Source organism: Acomys russatus, chromosome 27, assembly GCF_903995435.1.
Source record: "Acomys russatus chromosome 27, mAcoRus1.1, whole genome shotgun sequence".
NCBI classification, from domain to species: Eukaryota; Metazoa; Chordata; class Mammalia; order Rodentia; family Muridae; genus Acomys; species Acomys russatus.
This window is the reverse complement of record NC_067163.1, coordinates 12,578,120-12,592,495: the sequence shown is the minus strand read 5'-3', so window position 1 is coordinate 12,592,495 and position 14,376 is coordinate 12,578,120.

Below are 14,376 nucleotides of genomic sequence, written 5' to 3'. Positions count from 1 at the left end.
GCCACAACCTTGTTTATTTGTTTTGGAAACAGAAGTGTGATTCATTTGGGGATTACGAAAGAAGAGAAGATAGTTGAGATGCTGTCAGGAAAGAGTATGTGAGAGGGGGAGGGGTTAAGAATTCCACCACCCAGGAGGAGGTGGAGGCAGGGGGATCAGAAGCTCAGGGCCACCCTCAACTACACAATGAGTTGGAAGCCACCGTTGGCTACATGAGACCCTGTGTCAAAAGGAAACATGAATAATAATATAACAGCACATCAGTATTGGTGTATTCATCCTAACAAACCATACCTCATAACGTAAGATGTCAGAGACCCTGCAAAATGGGTCATTTCTCTACGCTATCGTGTTAGTTTTTGTGTTCATTGAGTGACCTATAAGTGCCTGCAAGTTCCAGCATACTCACGTGCAAGCTCAGTGGACATTTAACCTACTATTTCAGTTAGGCACATAACAAACGGCCCCAGAATCCAGGTGCTTAGAAGAACGAGTTATGCTCTCCCGTGGCTCTGTGAGTTGGCTGAGCTTCATTCCATGGCCATTTTTGCTAGAAGTCCCATTTATGTGTAAGACTTCTAGTTTACTGGGCTAGAAGTACCCCAGCTGCCTCTTTCACATGTACCCTCCCAAGCTTGGCTCAAGTGCCTGTTTAGCAGGGCACGAAACTTATTTGGTGGCTCTAGGCTTCACTTGCCTGAATATGGAGCAGCGAAGTGCATTAAGGGCTAGATCTAGAAAAGGCAGCATCTTCGCCAGACATGACAGGAGGGAGTGAGTCCCAGGTCACAAGCTCTCACAGAGGAGAAACAGGTTCTATATCTCAGAGAAGCTTGGCAAATGCACAGGACCCGATGCTCACTGCTGGACACAACTTCCCACTTGAGTATATGAGGTCTCACTGTGTCCCTCTGGCTGTTGTGAATCTTGTGGAAAGCCACCTGCTGCTGCCACCCACGCAGGGATTAGAAGCACCCTGTTTTGAGTTTTCTTTTCTTTTTCCTTTCCCTTCTCCTTCCTTCCTTTCTCTTTGTTCACCCTTAAAAATATTTATTTATTAATTTTACATCCAGATTGCACCCCCCCTCCTCCCAGTCCTCCACCTCACATACCTCTGGCCCCCATTCTCCCCTTTCCTTCACCTTAGAGAAAGGGAGGTCTCCCATAGGTACCAAGCTGCCCTGGCACACTAAGTCTCTGCAGAACTAGGGGCACCCTTTCCCACTGAGGCCTGACAAGGTAGCCCAGTTAGGGAACAGGATCCAAAGGGAGGCATCAGAGTCAGAGAGGCTCCCCACTCCAATCATTGTGGGATCCACATGAAGACCAAGCTGCTCATCTGCTACGTATGTGCTGGGGGCCGAGGGCCAGTCATGCATGCTCTTTGGCTGGTGGTTCAGCCTCTGTGAGCACCCATGGGCCCAGGTTACTTGACTCTGTAGGTCTTCTTGTGGAGGGGGCTCTTGACCCCTCTGGCTCTCTCAGTCGTTCCTCTAACTCTTCTATAGGACTCCACCAGCTCTGTCTAATGCTTGACTGTGGGTCTCTGCATCTGCTTCCATCAGCTTCTGGGTAAAGCCTCTCAGAGGAGTTATGCTAGGGTCCTGTCTACAAGCATAGCAGAGACTATAGTGGCTACCCTCTCCCTCTTAGAGCCCCTCCCCCTCTCCCGCCTCCATTCCACTTGCCCCTCCGGGTAAAAAAAAAAAAAAAAAAAAAAAAAGACTCCTTTGTGTTGAGAATTTAGTGTATGGGTATGTCCTGTGCCTATTCTGGGGGTCGGGGAGGATGGGGCAGCTTTCCTTTCAGTAAAGCTACTCATTATAGGCTCTGTGAGTAGTTTAATGTTTTTGTTGTTTGAGACAGGGTATCTCTGTATAGCCCTAGCTTGCCTCCTGAGTGCTGGGATCAAACCTGGCTTATTATTTTGTTTCCTCCTCCTCTTCAGCAAATGGCTTGCCTGTGTTCCTTTGGATATTGGCTTATCCAATTTATCCTTTGCTGTCTTTCAAGGCTTGCCAATGAAAAGGGTTCTGCATCTTCAAAGTGCATCGTTGGATTACCATTGTGTCTCTGTCCCTATTTTAGATTCCTGCATGCCATTCAGTGTGTTTCAGCTTTTCCATTCCTTCAAAAAGTTACATATACATTTTGAGATAGGATTACATGTAGCCCAGGCTGGCCTTGAAATCACTTTGTACCTGAGAGTAAAGCTGACCTTGAATTTTTAGCCCTGCTGCCTCAACTTCCCAAGTGCTGTAATGTTCTATTTTGCATATGGTGCTGAGGACCAAACCTTGGGTTTTATGCCTGCTAGCCTAGCATGCTACCAATTAAGTTACATCCTCAGCCCCGAAAAGCTTGCAGAGAACAAAATGAAACTGTTTGGAGTTTCTTGAACTCATTTAGACGATCTGTCCTCCTTCAGCACTTAATCTACTTTAGTGACTTAAAGTTTGCCCTCTTCGCTCATTTGAAATGTCCATCCCAGCAGTGCTCAGCCCATTCACACAGCTGTGCATCCATTCTTCCGGTGTCTTCTTTCTCCAAACCTGAAACTGTACAGATGGCAGCCCTGGTTACCATCTTCTACCTTCTGGAGGCGTCTACTTGTGTAGTATTTGTCTTTTTGTAACTGGCTTGTTTCACTTGATAGAACATCCTTGGGGTGGGTGAAGTCCCTGTGTCTGGCTTACAGTTGCATGGCCCTCCTCATTGTATCATGACTCCTTAAAGTCACAAGTGAGGCTGGAGGGTGGCTCCATGGTTAAGACCTGTTGCTGCTCCCTCAGAGGACCTGAATTTGGTTTCTCAATTGCCTATAACTGTAGCTCCACCCACAAGATCCAACACCTTCTTCTCACCTCTGCAGGCACTCCCAGAAGTTACACACACACACATACACACACACACACACACACACACACACACACACACACACACACACACACACACACACACGCACATGCACTTTTTTTTAACTTAAAAAAAATAATTGGGCTGGGTAGTGGTAATACATGCCTTTAAAGCTAGTACTTGGGAAGCAGATGCAGGCGGATTGCTGAGTTCAAGGTCAGCCTGGTCTATAGAGTCAGTTCCAGCATAGTCAAGGTTACACAGGGAGGGCTGGAGAGATGGCACAGAGGTTAAGAGCACTATCTGCTCTTCCAGAGGTCCTGAGTTCAGTTCCCCAGCAACCACATGGTGGTTCATAACCATCCATAATAAGATCTGGTGTGCTGGCAAGCACACATGCCGGCAGAATGTTGTATGCATAATAAATAAATATATATATTTAAAAATTACACAGAGGAACTTGTCTCAAACAAACAAACAAAACAAACAGAAAGGAGGGAAAGAAGAAGAGGAAGAAGGAGAGGAAGAAGGAGAAGAAGAAGAAGAAGAAGAAGAAGAAGAAGAAGAAGAAGAAGAAGAAGAAGAAGAAGAAGAAGAAGAAGAAGAATCCAGTATTCTGAATTTTTGTTTTTAAATGTCTTCTGAAGTTCCATGACAAATGCTGGTTCAGTGATTAAGAGAAGAAATAAGCTTGTGCAATAGATGTTTATTTTTGCAAAACGCATCAGATAAACTGATATCCAGTGTACAGACAGAACTTACTATGAATGGAGAGAACATCTTAACACACTTCAGAGAAACATGCAGAGATGATTAAGTATGCAAAAGGTACACAGCAGCAGTGTCTGGAACATAAATTACACCTGCTGCACATGCGTGAGAACAGCTAGTTACAGAGCACTGATGCCAGAGGGCATGGCACCCATTGCACACCTGTGAGAACAGCCAAGAACACAGAGCACCGATGTCCCCAGACATGGCATCTGCATACCCATGAGAACAGCCAAATCCAGAGCACTGATGTCCCCAGACATGGCATCTGCACACCCGTGAGAACAGCCAAGAACACAAGAGCACCAATGTCCCCAGACATGGCATCTGTAAATCCACAAGAACAGCCAAGTCCAGAGCACTGATGTCCCCAGACATGGCATCTGTAAACCCATGAGAACATCCAAATCCAGAGCACTGATGTCCCCAGACATGGCATCTGTAAACCCACGAGAACATCCAAATCCAGAGCCCTGATGTCCCCAGACATGGCATCTGCACACCCATGAGAACAGCCAATCACAGAACACTGATGCCACAAAATGCTGTTGTGTATCAGCAGGAACACTCTCTTATTGCTGATTGGAATGCATTCTGAAATAGCCCTTGTGGAAGGGAGTCTGGTAGTTTCTTGTAAAATTAAATGTAGAGCTGATTAGATCCTGAGTGAGAAAAGTGGCCCACTGCCACACCCAAGGACCTGAGTTTGACCCCAGGACCCACATGGTGTAAGGCGAGAACCTACCTCTGTACATTGTTTTCTGACCTTCACAGGTGTGCTGACCCCCAAATACACATGCACAAAATGAATTAATTTTAAAAAGTAACTAAAATTGTAAAGTTCTAGATGTACTGACTCTATAATTTAGTAATCACGTTCTTCGGTACTTAGCCAAAAGAACTGAAAATTGTGTGCAGAGAAACCTGCACACTGGTGATCACGTCATCCTTGTTCGCAACTGCTGAAACTTGGAAGCAAGTCTGGTGACCTTTAGTCTGTGAATGAGGGGACTGCAGCTAGGCCAAGAGATGTCCAAGGCTAGCTAAGGCTAGTCCAATATTATTCTGCCCTGAAAAGAAATGCACTATCAATCCAAGAAATGACACAGAGGGAATTTAAATGCATGTTGCCGAGGGAAAGAAACCGAGTTAGAAAGGCTGCATGTTGCTGATTCCAACTGCCTGTCATTCTGGGAAAGGCAAAAACCACAGAGGACACAATTGATGACTGGCTGCCAAGGATGTGGGGGAAAGGGAAATGAATAGGGTGGAGAGTCAGGAGTTTTGGGGAGAGAGTAATCTATTAGTTTGTATGACATTTATAATGCGGTGTATGTCATTTCATACTTGCTCAAATCTTTAGAGTGGCCAACACAAGCAGTGGCCCTTAATTTAAATTATGGGATAAATTTTAATTAATACACTAAATCTATAGCCATCACACCTTACAATATTGCCAGATTAAAACCAGAGGAAATTGACAGTGCTGGGAAGGCACACTGGAACTTTACTTTTTGCGTAATGTTTTCTATAAGTCTAAAACTACGCAAATATTTTGCTTTAAAAGCCACTAATATCTTGAGCATCCTTTTACTGTTTTTTTTTTTTTTTCCATCTTTAAACAAAACACAAGCCTGGAACCTGATTTTGGGCTATATCAACCTTCCTTTTCTCTTGTGTAGCTTCCCTGCCATTTCATTTCCTTCTCTGTTGAAAATAACCACCAGCAGAGGTTGCTAGCAGGCAGGAATTGGGCATGTTCAGAGGCCTTTCTGTGAGGCTCTGCTTCAAACTCCCCAAGCCAGTATCACTCCAGGAGAACAGATCAGGGCAGAGACCTTTCGGGAGGTCCAGCATCTGGGTGTGTCTTTATGGGAGGGCATCATGAATATTCTCAAGGAAGAAGACAGACTTTCTGAGCACCTGGTAGCTGACTGAGCATCTCATTTTCTGGCTGGTGTTGTGAGGGAGTTGAGGGCAATGCATTTTTCCCCCACACCCCCACTGTGGTCCAACTAAGGAAGGAAAATAAAGTACATTTGCTTCCCTTCAGAACTGATGAGTGATTAGGGTTTAGGTTAATTTTGTGTCTTAGAAGGAAATCCCCAGGGACACGAGAAAGTGGATGACAATGTGAGGAGTACGCTTGATCTGACAACGTCTTTTCCAGGGAAGTGTTTATACTTAAATATCTGTTTAACTGGACACACATATGAAGTCATTTTCTTTTCAGGTTTGTCTTTAGCACCTGAGGAACACTCGCGGTTGCTGGTCGGGTCACTAGCAGTTCTGTCAAGCCCCCTTAGTAAAAGCCTGAGTGCGGGCTTCTCTATTCCCAGGGGTTACTCAGGAAGGGAAGTAGAGAATGTTCTTTTAGAAAGCATGAAGTGGGAAAATGTCTAAAGCTATTTATAGCAGCACTCAGCCATGGAAACCCCAGACTTCACGTCTATTTATAGTTAGTCTTTGGGTTAAAAGGGTGAAACCAGAAATCTTGAAAATGCTGCCACTTTTCCCCAGCAGTGAAGACTGATCAGCTGTCTCGCTGAGGGTACGATAACCAGTGGAGTGACTCTGGCAAAGACGACAAATACATCTTGACCTAGAAAGCAATGCTTTGTTTAAGTCAAAAAACCAACTTTCTCTGATACGGGATTATTATTTGAGCGTCTTAGGTCTGCAAGCTTACCTTTGAACTGGAGTCCGTCTGTGACATGTGGGCTCTCTAATGACAAGAGGGAGTGAGAGTGAGCTTACAAAACCAGGACACCAGCAGTGACTGTCCAACATTGCCCCATTATCTGAATAAAAGGAAATCTGGGGGGAAAGCACTCCAAAGATCTCTGTGTGTGTTTGGTGTGTGTACCTGTATTATATGTTTGGTGTGTGTTGTGTATATGCATGTTATGTGTGTCTCTGTGTATATGTATGGTATATGCCCCTGTGGACATGTGTGTTGTGTGTTTTATATGTGGGGTGTGTGTGTATGTGTGTGTGTGTGTGTGTGGTATGTGCCTGTGTGTGCCCATGTGTGTGTGGTGTATAGAGGCCAGGTTGAGGTTGGGTGCATCTTCAATTGCTTCACACCCTATCTTTGCAGCAGAGTCTCACAGAACCTGGATCTCAGCTGGCTCATCTCTACTTTTCCTGCTCTGGGATTACAGACTCATGCCAGTGTACATGACATTTTATGTAGCAGATGGGAAGTCAGATTATGGTCCTCATGCTAGTGTGGCAAATACTTCAACAACAGAGCTCTCTCTCCCAACCCCTCAAACTACAGCCTTTAAACTGTCCTGTGAGGCTTGTTTTCAAACATACCCAGACTGGAACAGCAGGCCCCGAGGAGGCCTTGAGTACACAGCATGGGATTTGCACGAAATCTATAACCTTTGGACCTGAGGAATTTGTGTCCTGGTTTCTTACTATGCTCCTCCTGGGGGCCTGAAGACCAGTTCAGAGGTCACTGGAAGAGCTCTTGACATTCCTGGGTAAGGACAGCAATGAAGTGAGGTGGGGACATCGTTCCAGCTAGGATCAGTTGGTCATTAACATGCCGAGAATGAGCGAAGTCCTAAACGAAGAGAGAAGACTCCTACTTCAAGGACAATGTGGACTTGGATGGAACAATCTAGAGATGAGTAAGAACGGCAGGCATAGCCATGATCAAACAGTCAGGTATCTATCATGTTGCTGGCAGCAGCTGGGTCTTCACAGTGTCCGAGTGTGTGACTATTACTTGTACCAATCAAATTAGGGCTTTCACAATCCACTCAGCCCTGAGCATACAAACATCTTTCAGCTACAGTTCCCTTCTCGTCTGCCTGGGTGGCACCACATCAACCTCCTTCTGAACCTGTCACCTTCACACCCTGTGAAGCTGGGGTAACTTCTTTGCTGTCTCCCCGAGAGCCCCAGTAGCACCCCATCAGACCCTGATTTGTCCCTTAGTTACCCCAGCTACATGCTGCCTTACGTCATCGCTGACGCCATTGTCCTTCCTTTCTGAAGCACTTGTTTCCTGTGGCCACCCTGGTATGTTCCAGCAGCCTTGCCTTGTTGAAGCCACATGGTTTCCAGAGAGCCTGAGTCTCCATTCAATTTCTTCTGTCAACATTTCGAGTGGTTCTAGATGAAGTCTCTGCTTCCTTTGCTAAGGGAACGTTGAGCCAGACTCTCTGAGGCCCCGCCGGCCCCCAGTGGCTTCTTTCCTCCATTCTCAGCCCTTCCCTGGGCTGAGCCATACTCTGAGAACTGCACCATCTGACAGCTGTTCTTACCCACAAGTCTATTCCCCAACTTCTAAAACCTAAGTATACGTCCATGCTGGGATGGCCGTTCTCATAGGCTGAGGGCAGGAAGTCCGTGGCCCTGGCACACAGCTGGCACAGCCCTGTTGGCCATCCTGAGCCCGAGCTTGAGTGATGGTCTCCATCCTAGGAAGGAGTTAGGTTCCGCAGTGCTCAACAGGGCCTCATGGAGCAGGCAGTAAAGGCAAGGTCACATGACTTTGACTTCAGCTTGCTGTGCCTGTTTACCTGCTTTGCTTGGCCAGATCAGGCCTGGTTCTCTTGGTGGAGATGGAGCTTGGGTGATTCTTCTTGGTAATAGTGAGACTGAGTTTAGGATCAGAGCTGGTGGTGCTGCTGAGACAGGCTTGAGCCCAGGTGGAACAGGATCCATGCTTGTTCAGAGCTAAAGACTTTGGACTTCTTTCCTGCACCCTGAATCCAGCTGTGGTCATGTGATGGCCCTGGGTCCAAGACCTGGATTTGTTGTTTTTGCCATTAGCTCTTCCCTCAGCCTTTGACACAGATGCCTTTGTCATCAGTTTACCCAAGGGTTGATCAGGGTCACTGAGTGGACTTGGCGTGTTCTTTTAGGCACAGAGAGGGAGGAAGAGCTAAGGTGTATGCCGAATGCAGGAGAGGGAAGGCTGTGAGGAACATGAGCTGTGTGATGGGGAAGCCAGCATGGAGCTAGTGCAAGGTAGAGACATGTCCAAATCCTGGAAATCTCGATCTTGAGATCAGCAGGAGTTAGGATCCTCCCTCCCTGTTCTGTGTCAGCATGTCCTGGTGCATCTAGTCTCAAACCCCCACCCCCTCCAATGCAATTCTTGGAGTAGTCCCATAACCTGACACCTAGAATTCCTCTGCATGTAAATAAAGCATTGCCCAGCATCCCAGCCCCAACCAATGATATGCACTCACCCTGGAAATCCCCGCCCACTCCCCCAAGGTTCACATAAGCCGGCACAGCTGCTTTACTGAATATTGTCTAAGAGTTGCTGTTTCGCTGGGAGAGTTCTGAGCTAAAACGTATGTAATGCTTGAGGAGCTGCTCTCTCCGGGCATTCACTGCCGGATTGGGACCCTCAGACCACCCGCCCAGCTAGGCTTCATTTCTTCGTCTGGCGCCTGTATACTCAGGTACCTGGATGCTCCAAAGGTAAGCAAACCACCAGCGGCTATCGCCCAAGAATTGCACTACTGAACACCCATCCCCCGCCAATCCCGTGGACTATCTTTCCCAGCCCTGTGGGCAGTGTATAGCAGTGCCTGGATGCCCTGAGGAAGGAAACAGAACTACAGAAGATCTGACCCTAAAAGCACCGCCAGAATCATCCAGGGAAAGCCCCAGTGTGCAGCTTACCTCTTGGTGCCAGTAGATTCCCTAGAGGACTTGGTGTTGGACAAGCAGGCCTGTCCCCGACCCCTTCTTGGTTTTCTCTGCAATTCACACAACAGCCAAATGAATGAGGCCTTAGGAACATTTTCAGTTTCTTCTGAAAAGTCATTCCATTTCTTGTTGTCATGAGTAAAGACAACAGAGTGAGGTTGGCATGGTGGCACATGTTTCTAATACCAGCATTTAGGAGACAGAGGAAAGCAGATGCCTGTGACCTCCAAGTCAGCCTTGTCTACATAGTGAGTTTCAGGCCAGCCAGAGATACACAGTGAGACCCTCTCTCAGGAAATCAGAAACCAAAAACAAACTTAAAACGAAACCAGAATGATGACCCTTCTATAATAAGATACACCCATGGGAGCCTAGTGAGACCCTAGGGCGAGAGGCCAGAAGCAAAGTCATTTTGTGTAGGGGCAGCAGGAGGAAGTGGTCCTCAGATGAGCAAAGTCTGCCGTCAGGATAGAAATCCACTGAAATGGAGTCGAGAAAGGCAGGGAAAGACAAGTGGGGCTGTGTCTTTCTGTGTTTATTTGGAGGTTGCACACTTTATCACAGAGCTTGCTTTTGCCATTTACCTGATATAAAGATGTCCTTCCCAACACTATCCTATTCCTCATGGAGATCTTTATTAGGACTTCTGCAGGACCAGATGTGTCTAGTGCAAATTCTAACTTATGATTTGCTTCCTTCCCTTCCCTTCCCTCCCAGTGCTACAGAGCAAAGCCAGGGCCTTGCATATGCAAGAAAAGATGCGACATCTCCAAACTTTTATTTTTAAACACAGGGTCTTACCATCTAACTCAGGATGTCCTTGAACTCTCCATGCAGCCCATGTTTTCTCTGAATTTATAATCCCCCTGCCTCCACCCCTAAGTGTGGCTATTATTGGCATGCACCACCATGTCCAGTTAAGTCCCCGATCTTTCTCCCCAGCCTCCTTGTCTCCTCTTACTATTTTTGAAGGCAAAGCTAATCCCACTCTCCATCTGGCTTCCCTGCAATCTAGCTCAGGCAGGCAGGCAGTCCTATTCTATTGGCCCTTGTATTAGTAACTTCACCGGGGCTGGGATGAAGTACCATGCCAAAGAATGACTTAAGGGGGAGTTTATTTTGTCTTACAATTCCAGAGGACATGATGACAGGGGAGGCAAGGTAGCAGGTGGCCGGAGCAGGAAGCCGAGAAGTTTCACTGTGGAGACAGACAAGTGTCTAACCCCTTATTGTAGAGCACAAACAACAAACCGAAGTGCTATTCCCCAAGAGTACAACTTGAGGGCCTAAAGAATTTATTGGGCTTATTTTACAAAGCACGAGTGAGGGATTGCTTACAAGATCATGGGTAGCCCCAAAGTAGCCATGGCATCACAAAGTCCCAGTATGGATGACGATGTCTCCATGCCTACAGGGACAAAGCTCTTTAGTTACCCTTCCACAGTCTTCATACCCTGGCACCTCCTGAAAGCACAAGGCTATGTGCGATTAGGGCGAATTTTCATGTTAATTTCCTGGGAAGTGCAGTGGGAGCAGCTGGAATCTCAGAAGAGAGTCCAAGAACTCCTTTCTCCCTTCTAGGACAATTTATAAGCCCAGTCTCGGGGAGTCATGAAAGCGGGGTGACTGCTGTTCTGATGAAGCTGGTGGATGCTAATCTCGGAGGATCCTCTGCTTGGCACCTCATATTTACTAAAGTGTTTCTCTGGATAACCACATTACCCATGGAATTCTGAGAACTCTGAGGATCTTGTTTCTGGCCGTGTTGGTGAGCTGAAGCTTTATTAAGCGGGGATGGAATAAACACAGAGGCATGCTCGCTGCAGGCCAAGGGGCTCCAACTGTGGACCCGTACAGTTAGTACCCCACTGCACCCCCTCTCTGTCCTTGCAGCTCTGATTGCATTAGCACAATCCAATTTATATGGGATATGGAGTCCCTAACACAACTTTAACTTTTCTCAAGTCTATACTCTATTACCGTCATTTATTTGCCTTTAGTCATGACTTGGGAAATTTCATCTATTTCACTTAAAGTATGCAGCCATAGTGTTTAATTCATTTATTATTCTTGTCCCCAAGGAGCAGCTTATCTTGTTAGGCAGAGTAAGCATTTGTTACTAGTTAATTCTATGTGACCTCAAAGTTAGCATTTCATTTTGAGAGGACTCATACGGTAAAAGTAAATGTATCGAGTTGGGCTAAATGGGCTTGGCTTCCCTTCTCCCTTGGAGTCTATATTAGCTTCTAAGGTTTAATTGTTGCCTTCTGGCAAGCTACTTCAGGAGGTATTTTGAAAAGGAAATTGCATTCTAGATGCAGTGACCACTTGGGGCTGGAACATTTTGGATCTGTAAGGGTGCTTTTTTGGTGCCAAGGCACGTTTTCTCCTGCACATGCTGACTGTCACAGAGATGTCCCTAGGGTGCTGGGGAAGGATGTGCAGCCGCAATACCAGTTCCATGCATTGGTTTCATTGAGGATGGGGCATTGGGGCAGGAGGCAAAATGTTAAAGAGTGGCAGGAACTGGTCTATGGAGAGCCACTAGGAGGCAAGTCTGGAGAGAACATGGACTTTGGAATCGTACCTCTGTCACTTAGAAGGGGGTGATCTCGGGCAAGTTATCAACCCTAATAGCAGACCTGTGTGCTAGCTCTGTGGGCTCAAGCAGTTGATTAGGGACTCTCTTGCTGTGGAGCCCCAAAGTCCTTCCATCTATGCTACTAATCTTCAAAAACAAACAAACAAAAACCCAAACAAACAAAAAACCAAAACAAACAAACAAACAAACAAAAAACCCTACCTACCGTCCGGTGAAGGACAGCCTAAGAACACTGATGAAGATGGCCAAGGAACGAAGCTCCGACCTGGGAACAGATCTGTATACTCTCGACTGGCCTGAGCAGGGAACAGACCTAAGGCAGACCATGGTGGGGCTGCAGCAAGGGAGGTGGGAAGAGGAGAGTTGCATAGACTAAGGAGGGTACCTGAGACCCAAAGCTGTTGTTGCCATTTTTCATTGGATGGCTCTTCAAAGGTCAAAGTTCATGTGGGACCTAACACAAGAGGGAAGTTCACATTTCCACATAAGCTGTGCCCTTTCTCTGACAGCTGGATGCTCTTGATGCTAATATTACCTTTCTTCAAAAGGAAGGCCAAGAAGACAGTAAAGAGGAGAGCCTAAAACTGCTTCTCACATCACTGAGGCCCTTCTTTCCCTCTGTGTCACAAAGGGATTTGGTCCAAGAGCCTTCGATGACCAATAAATACACAGACAGTCTGAAACCTTCACACACTGTCTTTCATTGGGCACATACATCCAGGAGAACATAATTTTTTATTTAATTAATATTCAGATTACATCTAAATTGTTTCCCCCTCACTTGTATCCATCCATTCCCCCTCCCTCCTGCTTTTACCGTATTCCTCTCCCTTAGGTTTATGACCGAGGGGGACCTCCTCCCCCACTATATGGTCATAGGCTATGTATCAAGTCCATAAGAACATCTTATCTGTAACTCTGGTACAGTAAGAGATTTATGATAAAATAGGATTATAACAATACACAGTATGTTTTGTGATCTCAGTATTTTGAAAATGTTTATTTGTGCGTGCGTGTGTGCAGGCCAGAGAGCAACTTTCTTTAAAAACCTTGTTTTTATCTTATGTGTATGAGTTTTTCACTGCTTGTATTCATGTGTGTCGTGGGAGTGCCTGGTGCCCACGGAAGCCAGAAGAGGGTGTTACATCCTCTGAAACTGGGGTTACAGACAGTTGTGAGCCACCATGTGGGTGCTGGAAACTGAACCTGGGTCCTTTATAAGAGCAACACGTGCTCTGAGCCACTGGGTCATGTGTCCAGCCTCCGGAGAACAAGTGTGGAGAGCTGGTTCTCTCCTTTCACCATGTGGGTCCCACGGATGGGAAGGATAGCGGGCAAGGCAGTAAGCACCCTCACAAATGGAGCCATCTCACCAGCTCCTCTTTGAGTTTGTTTATATACTGTGTTCATGCCTCTTGTGAGGTTGTGAGAGGAGGAAATACACTATGAGGTGGAACAAGGCAAGTGCTAAGCCTTGGGCTAGTGTATGAGGGTTCTTTGAACACAGCACTGTCGTGTCACAGGAGCTGACCTCAGACTTGAGAGCTACTGAGTGACTGATGGGCAGGAGAGTTCGGCATTCTGCTTAGGACGGTATGCAATTTCAAGCTTACCCGTTGTTTATTTCTTGAGTTTTCCCTTAATATGTTTAGATCACGGCTGCCGGTGGATAGCTGAAACCAGGGAAGGCCGACTATTGGTTCTCTGCATTTCTTTTTGGAACACAGATGCAGGGAGCATTCTCATGCCGCTGACAGATTGATGATGCCAAGCTGAGGATGGTAAAGACGCTACACGGGAGACACAGATTCTTCCAGTTGGCTTCCAGCTACTCCCTTATGCCTTGAAATTTAAAAAGAAGCCAACCTCCTGGGTGATGTGTGGCCACTTACCACTACCTTACACTCCACGGAGATTGGCAAGTTGGGCAAAAGTAGCTTACATAGGCCTCAATGCTAGATAGTTACATAACTTGGTATTTAGGGAAGACGGGCACAGACTGAAGCACTCTGACTTGCTCCCGATGCAGCTCTGTGGTAGTAGGGCTGCCATTCCTCCCTTACAGTCCTCATCTGTAGCCAGAAGGCTTGTCTTCCCTGTTTCTCTATAGCTCTGACATTGGGTGAGCTGAGAAAGCCTGAGTGTCTCAATGCCACATACAATGCCAACCTCAGTGCAGGATGTTTGGGCCCACTGTTACAACCAACCATCCCACAGATCCCCCTCTTTGCTTCTGTGGAGGGCATTGACTGACACCTTCTATGGAGGAAACTCTGTGCTGGCAGCTAACCTCCCTAGGCACAGTTGCAGAGCTCCCTAGAGCCAGTGACAGCTTAATTTGCATGCATCGGATCACTCTCTACGTCTGTGGAGGGGATGGTGGAGCAGAAAAGGAGTCTGCATCACTTCCGATCTAGAATGTCAAATGCCACAGGAGCTTCCTGTATGTTGTGGAGAAAACCTGG